Consider the following 11,128-nt stretch of genomic DNA (forward strand, 5'->3'; position numbering starts at 1 on the left):
AAACAAGAATGTGTCCATAGTACACGGATGCCCCACTCGCAATATCATTTTCTGTGTTCAATGGACCGTGAAAATTCGGGTCAGAACTTTAATTTGGAATTAAAATTAGAAATATCATGTCATAGGGAACATGTGTACTAAGTTTCAAGTTGATGTAACTTTAACTTCATCAAAAACTACCTTGACCAAAAACTTTAACCTGAACTTTGCACTATCATTTTCTATGTTCAGTGGACCATATTATTGGGGTCAAAACTATAATTTGGCAGTAAAATTAGAAAGATCATATCATGAGGAACATGTGTACTAAGTTTCAAATTGATTGGACTTCAACTTCATCAAAAACTACCTCGACCAAAAACTTTAAACTGAAGCGGGACGAACGGACGCACAGACGAACGAACGAACGGAGGCACAGACCAGAAAACATAATGCCCCTCTACTATCGTAGGTGGGGCATAAAAATTGATAAAAATACAAAATAACTAACTGATATTAAATTGTAACAGAAAAAGGAGAGAAAATCATTCCAGAAATGTGTTGCAGCATTGGATTACAGTAGTTTTAATAAATATTTATATGAAAGAAGTATCATGGAAAACATAAACTAATCATGAATGTGGCAGAAGAGATAGTACACGGTTTATGTTCTTCTCGTTGATATTGTTCAGGAAGGCTCAGAGTGATTGTACAGTAAACTTGCAAGCAATTGTACAGTCAATAAAAATATCCGACATGGAGAAAATGAATATATTTGGATTTCTACTGGAACAATGACTTCAAAACTTTCAGACAGGTACGACTATATATCAGAAAAGGTACATGTGGAAATTCAGGTAGCAAACATTGATTTTTCGATGTTTTTTTAGACATTTTTCGTCGTTTTTTTATACATTTTTGATCCCTGTTGTGTGGCAAATTTGATCGTTTCACACATCATGGAGCTCCATCATTCTAAGGAAAACGTTTGGATGCACATAGCTTTCTTATTATTTTATTGGTCCTTTACGAGAATATTTAAGCTATCAAACCTGAAGCAGAAACGTTACATAGCTATATATAGTAACATAAGAGTTCATCAAATTTTCTTCAAGCAACTTGTTATTTTGCAAATGTCGGGGCCCCTTTTGACAGTCTCCCGAATGACCAAATTATTAGAAAACCGTACAGTTCCGTTTCCACACTATGGTACTGGTCTCTAACATTTTATATATAAAACAGAATTTACAAATAATTTAACATAAAACAGATAATGTTTATCTGTTTATCTTTTAATACAAAAAAGTTATGTATTCCTGTCGACAGGAAAAAAATTGTCCACAAATCCGAATTTTGAGCGTCCGTCGTCGTTAACTTATAAACAAATTTTCTCCTCTGAAACTACTGGGCCAAATTTTACCAAACTTAGCCACAACCATCATTGGGGTATCTAGTTTGAAAATTGTTTCCGGAGACCCGCCAAACTAACCAAACTAACCAAGATGGCCTCCATGGCTAAAATAGAACATGGGGGTTAAATGTATATTTTGGCTTATCACTCTGAAACCAAAGCATAGAGCAAATCTGACAAGGGGTAAAATTGTTAACTAGGTCAAGATCTATCTGCCCTGAAATTTTCAGATGAATCGGACAATGGGTTGTTGGGTTACTCTCCCTGAATTGGTAATTTTAAGGAAATTTTGTCCGTTTTCTGTTATTATCTTGAAAATTATTATAGATAGAGATCAACTGTAAACAGCCATTATGTTCACCAAAGTAAGATCTACAAAAAATCAACATGCTTGAAATGGTAAGTTGATCCCTTAAGGAGTTATTGCACTTAATAGTCATTTTTTACCAATTTTTCGTAATTTTTTTGCAAAAATCTTCTCCTCTGAAACTACTGGACCAAATTCAACCAAACTGAGCCAAAATCATTATTAAAGTATATTTTAATATATCTGCTCTAAAACAAAAAAATATATGAATAGTACAACTGGTTGGTTGGTTCCTGTCCCCCAATTGGTAATTTTCAAAGAAATTTTGCCGTTTTTGGTTATTTTCTTGAATGCCACATGTATCATATATAGAGATAAACTGCAAATAGCATTAATGTTCAGCAAATTAAGATCTACATATAAGTCAACATGACCGAAATGGTCAATTGACCCCTTTAGGAGTTATTGCCCTTTATAGTAAATTTTTAACAATTTTCATTAATTTGGTAAATTTGGGTAAGTTTTTACAAAATGTGTTCCTCTGTAACTAAAGGGCCAAGTTCCTTACAGCAGGGACGTATATATAAGTCCTTGCTTATAGATAGAGAACATTGTAAGTAGCGGCAAGAATGATGAGTAAAGTATGATCTACGAACAGATCACAATCACCAAAAAACAATTTTGTCATGAATCCATCGTTTTCCTTTGTTTAATACACTCATAAACCAAGGTGCGCAACACAGGCTCTTACGAGCCTCTAGTTATACTTCATTGAACTTTTGATGTCGTCCCTTAGGCCGTTAGTTTATTTCGTCTTAATTGTTTCACATTTTTTTTTGTCGTGGCCTTTTATAACTGATATACAGTATGGGTATTTGTCATTTTTTGTCAAAGGCCGCACGGTTGGTTATAATTGATAATACTACTTCGTTGATCTCCGGTTGATAGTTGCCAAATTGGCAGTTATACCACATCTCCTTACTTGTTATGATATTGTATACATTTTTCGTACATTACTTTAAATTTCGCGTCCTGTCTAAACTATATATGAAATATTAGTCGCTTGACATTAAAAGCAAACAACTAACAATCAATCAATTTAAGCTCGTGTTTAATAAGTAGAAAATCAATTAATTTTTGGGGTTAAAAGGGGGCGGTGGCAGGAGGTCTTTGAATGTAAATATGGTGGCCTGGTAAGAGCTGGAATCAATAGGCATGCTTAGCGACAAGTTAAGACTATAAAAATAATTTTAAAAAATCCGCAAAAAATCGTGCTGCCCAATTCCCATCCTTAGAATAACAAAAGGTCGTACCCTTACTGTTATTGTCCGTGTGTTTTATTATTTATCCAGCTAGTTGTCCATAAAGTGTCCTTCTAAGGAGGCAACTGTTTAATATTCGGGGGGGGGGGGGGGGGGGGCTTTAATCACAAAAATAACTGGTTTGTTCTGTGGTAGTTTCAAAATACATAACCTGACTTACAATGCATTGAAAATAAACTCTGTCTATTCGAAAGTATTAGAAGGCAACAGATTCTTCATAAAATTCATTTTTTCCCAAAAAAAAGTCGTGAAACAATTCCGAAAAGTTCATATAATAAAATTATTAATATTATTTAAAATATACTTGAAATGTCTGAAAAAGGGTTTCATTTAACTTGAGCTATGTTGTGTCAGATACACATACCTCACTTTTATTACAGGAGAGTAACTACATTGAGGCAAATTTTAAGCTTACGTTATAATTTTATATATACTCAAAATTTGAATAAAAAAGAAGTATCATTTTAGATATTTCTCATCAGACTTATTTTTTTCCTTAAATCTTTTATTTATTTATTTATTTCAAAGTCTAATTTTCTGTCAACCAATGTATTCGCTGATATTGTTTTTCTCTTTAGCCCTTTGTAGCCTATTTTGTTGCAATATACTTTATACATAATTTTCTAAAGTTGTTATTTTACATTTTTTTATGCCTCAATTATGGGCATTATGATTTCTGGTCTGTGCGTGCACTCCTCCATCTGTCTGTCCCACTTCAGGTAAACGTTTGTGGTCGAGGTAGTTTTTAATGAAGTTGAAGTCCAATCAACTTGAAACTTAGTAAACATGTTCCTTTTGTCTTTGTCTGAGTTGTCATTATTGATGGTCCTAGCTGTATTTTTTAGACGGTCCGAGTTGTCCCAGGACGGACATGTTCTGCAACTAACTAAAATGCCCCAAGTTTGAACACGTTATTTAATTTCGTGATCACCATACTAACCAAATGAAATGTGAACTGGAGAGTTGTCTCATTGGCACTCACACCACATCTTCCTATATCTATATACATTGATATATTTCGTAACTTTTTACCTTAAAAAATCCTGGTCCTATGTAGATTTGGAAGTTGTCGTCAGCAAAAGATTAAAACACCGTTCATTGCGGCTTCCGTTGTCGTTGATTTCTATATTTTATGCAATGTCAATTTCATCATGCAATACTTTCTCCGCAATCAGGGGTTCATTAAGGGATACACACAGTTTGATATTCATGCTAATAATATATAACAGTTACGATTTAAAAATCAATTTTAATTTAGGTTGCAGTAGGAAAAAAACAATATTAGGTCAATGTCATAAAGATATAAACTTTTTAGTATTCTGAATAAAACTGAGGAAAGGAAGGGCGCATTTAAATCTTGCCCTATCCCAGTTTCGCAGTCTCATACATATTTTTTGTATGAGGCTAAGAAATTGGGGAAGGACGAGGTTCTACCGAGCCCTTCCCCAGTTTTGCGCCAAACACAAAAAAGTTTATATTCTTCTGACATTGACCTAATATTGCTTTTATACTGCAACATAAATTAATAAATTGATAGCTATTCAAATCGTAACACAAACGAAAGACTTATTTTCATCCCTTCATGGACCCCTGATTGTGGAGAAAGTGTGCCATGATGAAATTGACATCGTACACAATAGAGCTTTGTTACAATATTTTATATAAAATAAACACAACTAGTTGCAGTATAATAACATTTTATATTTTTCTGACATTGACCTTATATTGTATGTGTAGATGTACTTAAAGATGACAAAAAAATTCAGTACTGAAAAATGAATGAAATTTTCAGTACTGAAAAATGACTGAAATTTTCAGTACTGAAAAATGGCTGAAATTTTCAGTACTGAAAAATGGCTGAAATTTTCAGTACTGAAAAATGGCTGAAATTTTCAGTACTGAAAAATGGCTGAAATTGTCAGTACTGAAAAATGGCTGAAATTTTCAGTACTGATAAATGACTGAAATTTTCAGTACTGTAAACAACTTTTTCTCAACATTACTGAAAATGATATAAAAATTTATGTACTGAATAGTGATGTTTCCTAAAAGTACTGTTTATATAGCGACATTTAATGTACTGTTGAGTAATGTTTCTTAAAGTACTGTTTATATAGCGGCATTTAATGTACTGTTTAGTGATGTTTCCTAAAAGTACTGTTTTTATAGCGGCATTTAATGTACATGTAAACGCTAGTCAAATTGTTGGTAGTGTAGTGAAAATATTCTTTGCAATTTTAATAAGGGTACTTCCTATCTACCCCTTGTAATCATATACAGATACACCAATGTTTGTCCATGTTCGGCATGATTATGAGAAGTGTTACAAAATGTAATTTTAGGTAGTACTGACACAGATGTAATAGTACCAAGAATTGCAGCAATCGCAAAACTAGTTAGAGCACATTGTGGATAGGTTAAGGAAGGAATAAAGACTTTGATGGCTTACTGTACGTGACATATCAAATGCATTTGGTCCTTGTGTAGCTGCTCTTCTTTTCGTCCTTGCATTCAGTGGATACGACACTTTGTCGAATTGTCGTGGGAAAGGGAAGAGGTCACCTTGGCTAACAATGGAAAGTGAGGCACGATGTGAATTGTTTGCTAGGAAGAAGCGGCATTGTTAATCAATTTCGCCTCCAAGAGGTTATTTTTCAGAGTACATCAAAAGAGAAGTAAATCAAGAGGGAGTTGTTTTGGCTCAGCCTGATTCATGTATTCGATAGGTAAATTTACCAAGGCATGATCAATTGGATTGGATGAAAGAAAGAATCAATGACAGTTGGCAGCCGAAATGGACTTCTTTGACCGCCGTTGCATCCTCGTGTCAGGAACTTTTGAAATGCGGAGGTAAATATCCAGCTGTGTTTGTGACTGTAAATGCTACCGTTCTGGCCTTCTTAGTACGGGTTGTTGTATAGGCAGCTGTCCGATAATTATAAGACGAGCAACCTGTCTTTCTAACCAAACTAGGCATTTAAACTTAACAAAGAGGGTTATTACTTGTTAAGTTGATAAAAAAAAATAATATTTTTTACGTATTTGCCTCCAATTTGGAACCGGAAATCAATATTTTTCTTCATTTATGTGTTGTTTTGTCGTACTAAGGAGCTGTTTTTAATGTTTTATCATAACTTACATTGGAGTATACCTATAACACATCTTTCAAGGATTAACATCCCTTGTGTTATTGCTTGAAAGTATAAAAATCGAAATTTTTGACTTTTTTGCCGGTATTTTGAAACCGGAAGTCCCCTTAAGTTTCATTAATGTATTGGCTTGTCGTAATTTATGAAGTGTAATTTGCTTTTTATCAAATCTAACACTAGATTTTACATATAACACACCTTTCAAAGGATTAACAAATAATAGCTAATTTGTAATGACGCCGTTTCCGAAATGTGTGGTGGCCATCTTGAAAAAAGGAATTTTTTTTCTGGCCAGCAGCGGATTTTTTTATAAGTATCATTTAGTTGACCTTTATACCAAATTTTATGCTTGTATCACGATTTGCACAATTATGTCCATAATATCTCTCACTATAATGAGCAGTTTCAAAATATAAAACACAATAAGGATGTGGGGTAATTTATGTAATATGACAGCTACTCACAAGAGACGTTATTAAAAGCATGTAACGTTAAGATTTATGATCATTGTTACACACAAGTTAAAATAGAGAGGTTTGGCATTGTCTTTAAACTACCACACAATTTGAAGGTGAAAATCTAATTATATCAACATCAGTTATCAGTACCATCACCATTTCAATGACAAAATAAGGAAGTACTGGTTTTATTTGTTAAATAGATAATAACTGAATAAATATGAAGTAAATATAAAAATTGAAATTAGAGTTATTTATCGGACTGAAACATTTTGCACATAACCTGTGATAAAAGTCATGGTGGAATACTATTTGTCTAGCAAGAAAATTCCAAATATCTATTAGGTATAATTATTAATTTCCATGCATGCATTTGAGTGGAAATAGTCAACAATTTTGGCAGTCACAAAACGGTAGATAAACACAACTTTGTTCATCTGTTGATTACATTTCCTGAAATCGATACAAGGAAATCTAATTTACTATAATCAAAATGTCATTAAACTGGTTGACCATCATTAGATGGATTCTAACACAATATAACGTTTAATTTAAGACATTGGGATCTCTTGATTGTCTTAGAAATAACAGGTTTTAAGCAAAACGATACATTTACATTGAAGTTAATAGCAATTATCTGTAACGGAAGTTGTGATTATCGAATAAGGCACATCATGAACGCTTTTGTTTAAACCAGCAGAAATTTTAACTTTCTGGCCATTTATCTACTCTTACGATCTAAAAAGTGAAGTCGGAGATGAAATGTTCATATCTTTTTTTTTCGTGCAAAACATGAAAGGAAAAATTGTCGAAGTTCACCTATTTCAAAATACTTGTTTCCTTCAGGAAAATCGTTAGCACCATTTTTTTTTGCTAATTGAGAAAGTTGCGAACTGGTAACTTTCGAAATTGCTTTCTATATAAGACTATAGCAAAAAGAAGATATACTAAAAATACTGGACTTCAAAGAAAATTGAAATCGGAAAGTCCCCTATCAAATGTCAAAAGATATTAAAGTTAAAAAAACATCTAAAGAATGGAGAACAGCTCAGTCTGACTGTCATATTGTGGTAAAAGTATTATGTAGACAATTTCGGGAGTTTCTCGCTACATTGATAACCCATTTGTGGCCTTTGGTTGTTGTCAGCTCTTTGGTCGGGTTGTTGTCGCTTTGACACATTCCTCATTTCCTTTCTCAATTTTAATATTCGTTATCTCAATGCTAAACGGAAGTAAACTACGTAACCAAATTCGCACTGTGTTTTACGGGCTGACACGTTTACACAAATATTTTTGTCATATAATATTGCTGAAGGCAGATTTGTGGCTCGCAGTTCATGTCGATGTTAGTGAACGAGTATTGTCAGTACGCACACTCTGTTAATATTGTTTTGCAATGATTTCAAGGTTGAAACTACACTAAGCAGCATTAGGTTTGTCTTATGACAGCAAATAATTCTCGTTCATTCACCGAAGGTGTAAATTATTGCTCCGGTAAAAACAACTATCTGTCAAACAATAACATTATGAATAGATACATGTATAGGAAGATGTGGCACGAGTTCCAATGAGACAATCCTCCATCCAAATCACTACCCACAAGATCAAGCAATTAAAGGTCAAGGTACGGCCTTCAAAACGGAGCCTTGGCTCAAACCGAAAAGCAAACTATAAAGCACCCTCAAAATTATTAATGTTAAACCATTCAAACAAGAAACCCAACGGGTCAAACTATATAAAAACGAAAAATAAGAAACACGTTTGAACAACATAAACAGACGACAACTACTGTACATCGGATTCCTGACTAAGGACAGGTGAACACATTTGCAGCGGGATTAAACGTTTAAATGGTACCAAACCGTTCCCTTTTCTGAAACAATAGTATAACATCACAACATTGAAAAACACATTATCAGTCTACAATTGTCCGAAAGAGTACTTCCTTCTTCCAGTGTCTAACCTAGGTGTATCGATGTATTTCATGTAGGCTAACATATGAATCATTTTCAACTCTAAAAACAAAAAAGTCGTCTCAGAAAATATCACACAAAATGTTTTTGGTCTGTTACTTATTTGACAGAATCCAGAATTTTACAACCCATAGTTTTTATTTGCGCCTCATGGCTTGTTTCACAATTTAATATTTACTGTCATGATGCTCGAAAGGTACGTGTCAGTAAAGTCTTCTCATGAATTTCAAAATTAACTACTCTGCATACAGGATGTTGTTTTTGAGATAATGTATTGTTTTGAATTTTTAAGTTGAAATAATGAGGTATGCAATGAATTAAAGTTATGTATTTTAACACGGTTGATATTTGATTACTTTATTGTTACATGGACATCACATAGCAATCGCACATGGTTTTTTTTTTGTAATTGTACGTGTACATGTACATGGAATTCATCTTTAGAAGCACATAGAACTTGTAACACTCAATGATTAAAAACATCTGTATAAATTGCGAGATTATAAACGATGTTTAGGATATAAATTCATTGGGAACTCTCCAACCCAAACCTTTGAAAACCATTATTGTATACTGAGCCAAAAAAGTTTAGCAACACTTTCTTTTTCATTTTATCTTGGTTGTTTCTTGAAAAATTTTTTTGAACATCATTAATATAATCCTTAGTCTTACTTGTAATTTTAAACAGTCTTACTTTTTTTCTGGATGATGATTTCCCGCCATTTTAGCTCTGCAATTGTTATTGATGTTTTACCTTCTGTACCTGTACTTTTAAAACAAAATTCACATTTTGTTTTCACTTACGTTCAACACAAATGAAAAATAAAAAAAACCGTTTGAAAACATTCCATGGGGCCTCAACCAGGCCTCCCCGAAAATGACCGCCAGAAGTCTCTTGGAATGGTTGATGTGCATCTTGATGTTAATGTGCATAACAGTTTAGAGACAAACAGATATCGACAAATTGCAACTGCACAAGATAGGTCAGGAATATGATGTTCAGTAGTTGAACATGTTGTTGGTTGATGTTGTTCATAAGTGTCTTCATATCTCATTTTTATATAGATTAGACCGTTGGTTTTTCCGTTTGAATGGGTTTACAATAGCAATATTTGAGGCCCTTTATAACTTACTGTTCGGTGTGAGCCAAGGTCCTGTGTTAAAGACCGTACTTTGACCTATAATGGTTCACTTTTATAAGTTGTGACTTCAATGTAGAATTGTCTCATTTACACTCACACCATATCTTCTTAAATAGTTATCAAAGGTATGTTCTTAAATAGCTACAAATCCAGGTTTAATCTTTCATTTTCTACACAAAGAAATGTATGTACCAAATCAGATATATGACAGTTGTATTCCATTTGTTTGATGTCATTGAGCTTTTGATTTATCCTTTCATTAAGGACTTTATGTTAAAAAAATTCTTTGGATTTCGATATTTTTGTTATTCTAGGGAGCGTTCAAACTCCTTATCTATCATATAACAATTGTCCCATCAGGTTGATGATGCTTTTTGTATTTTGATCTGTGTTGCTTAAGTAATTTAAATCATCATAGATACCAGGACTAAATTTTATATATACGCCAGACGCGCGTTTCGTCTACAAAAGACTCATCAGTGACTCAAATCCAAAAAGGTTTACAAAAAAGCCAAAAAAAGTACAAAGTTGAAGAGCATTGAGATCCAAAAAGATACAGGAAGATGTAGTGTGAGTGCCAATGAGACAACTCTTCATTCAAATAACAATGTAAAAAAAGTAAACCATTATAGGTCAATGTACGGCCGTCAACACGGAGCCTTGGCTCACACCGAACAACAAGCTTTAAAAGGCCCCAAAATTACTAGTGTAGAACCCGTTAAACGGGAAACCAACGGTCTAATCTATATAAAACTAGAGGCTCTAAAGAGCCTGTGTCGCTCACCTTGGTCTATGTTAATATTAAACATTGTACACAAATGAATTCATGACAAAATTGTGTTTTGGTGATGGTGATGTTTTTGAAGATCTTACTTTAATAAACATTTTTGCTGCTTACAATTATCTCTATCTATAACAGTAGTTTCTGTGGAAAATGTTAGTAAAAATCTACAAATTTTGTGAAAATGGTTAAAAAATGACTATGAAGGGCAATAACTCCTCAGGGGGTCATTTGACTATTTTGGTCATGTTGACTTATTTTTAGTTCTTACTTTACTGTACATTATTGCTGTTTACAGTTTATCTCTATCTATAATAATATTCAAGATAATAACAAAAAAACAGCAGAATTTCCTCAAAATTACCAATTTAGGGGCAGCAACCTAACAACCGATGATCCAATTCATCTGAAAATTCTAGGGCAGATAGATCTTGACCTGATCAACAATTTTACCTCTGTCAGATTTGCTCTTAATGCTTTGTTTTTTGGGTTATAAGCCAAAAACTGCATTTTTCCCCATGTTCTATTTTTAGCCATGGCCGCCAATTTGGTTGGTTGGCCGAGTTACCGGACACAATTTTCATACTAGATACCCCAAAGATGATT

Source organism: Mytilus trossulus, chromosome 9 (assembly GCF_036588685.1).
Source record: "Mytilus trossulus isolate FHL-02 chromosome 9, PNRI_Mtr1.1.1.hap1, whole genome shotgun sequence".
NCBI lineage: Eukaryota > Metazoa > Mollusca > Bivalvia > Mytilida > Mytilidae > Mytilus > Mytilus trossulus.